Raw genomic sequence first — 1,434 nt, forward strand, 5'->3', positions numbered from 1 at the left:
CGCCAGAGAAGTTGCCCGTGCAGCCCGCCTCTCCAGGTCCATAAGTAGCACAGGCGGAAGGACTCACTTCCTTTTGCGGAACTCAGCAAGTGAGAGGCTGTGTCCACCGCTGCCAGCTCTGTGAAAGGCCGCGAAGGGACCCAGGCTCCGGCCGAGTCAGGTAAGGACCTCCACTGAGAGGGAGGACACCCCGCTTCCGAAGCGGCTGTGCAGCCCGGCCTCACAGAGTCTCGCCTTTGTTCCGGGGCAGAGAGGTGCCCAAGCGTACAGCTTGGCTGAGGTGGGCTTGTATTTTCACTCTGGGGCCTTCGGGCAGTGGGGATGAACGGCACTGGATGTTCTCCTGAAGGAGAGGGAGAAGGGGCCAAGGATACCGGCAAGGACCGTGTATCTGAGGCCCCGGGAGACCATTTGGGTGCCTGAGCCATGCGCTCAAAATGGACGGCAGGCCATGAGCACGGTCTCATGTGCGCGGGGGGAGCGGAGGGCCCTGCAGAGGGGGGAGGGACCGGGTCCTCATAGGAGGGCTGTTCACGTGTGCACGATACCCACGGGAGAACACCAAGTCAGGGCGCAGGTGTCACGGATGCCACAGGATTGACCGGGCACCGCTTGTCCCTCTCCCATTACTAGCGGACGCCATCGAGAATAGCAGGCTATTTTCGTGTTTTTTTTTTTTTCTTTTAATTTTAAAGGGGAAAAAAAAAGTTACATAAAAAGAGGAAAAAAAGCCCTCAGAAGAATAAAAATGATATATCATTTCAAAACAAGATGGCAGGGCTGGGCATAAAGGTCAACGCCAGGGGCGCCTGCCTGGCAAGTGCAGGGTCGTGTCGATTTCTGGTGCCAAAAAACAAAAAAACACAAAAACAAATAAATGAAAACAAGATGGTAGGAAATGAACAATGGTTGTGGTTTACATACTCTGACAGTGTTTTCAAAGCAAGATGGTAGGGCTGGGGATATAGCTCAGCACCAGAAGTGCCTGCCTGACAAGTGCAAGGTCCTGAGTTCGATTCCTGGTACCAAAACACAAACAACACACAATCAAACAAATGAAAACAAGATGGTAGGAAATGAACAATGATTGTTGTTCACATACTCTGAAAAGAGGGTAACAGGGATGTGAAGGTCTCAGTCTGAGGGGAGAGGCTTCAAGTCAGCAAAGGGGAGCTCCCCAGCTACATAGGAGTTATGGTAAGGATCCTCTGTGAGGATTGAGGACACACATGTCCTGAAGCAAACGTGGAATAGGGAATAGGGATGTGCCTACCAACAATGCCCTCCATTGTGTGGGGTAGGGTTTGGTGCTAATAGTAATGAGGGACTTCGTCTAAGCGGGAAGGCTTTAGGTGCACAGTAGGAATATTTCTGCATATTCCTAGAAGTTAAAGTGAGTACTAGGAGATCTGAGGTAAAAAGCAATCAGGAAGT

The 1,434-nt window shown here is 51.5% G+C and overlaps 1 protein-coding gene across 1 annotated transcript in view; it reads left to right on the plus strand.

The window, feature by feature from the left end:
- The first annotated feature begins 7 nt into the window (after positions 1–7).
- The window catches only part of LOC102027476 (melanoma-associated antigen B5-like), a 3,630-nt gene continuing 2,203 nt past the window's right edge, over positions 8–1,434 (plus strand). The window contains exon 1 of the mRNA XM_005414740.1: positions 8–160. The gene's annotated coding sequence lies outside the window, so the exon portion shown is untranslated. The remainder of the gene's footprint in view (positions 161–1,434) is intronic.

The sequence above is a fragment of the Chinchilla lanigera genome, unplaced genomic scaffold (genome assembly GCF_000276665.1).
Source record: "Chinchilla lanigera isolate Chin_1 unplaced genomic scaffold, ChiLan1.0 scaffold00197, whole genome shotgun sequence".
NCBI classification, from domain to species: Eukaryota; Metazoa; Chordata; class Mammalia; order Rodentia; family Chinchillidae; genus Chinchilla; species Chinchilla lanigera.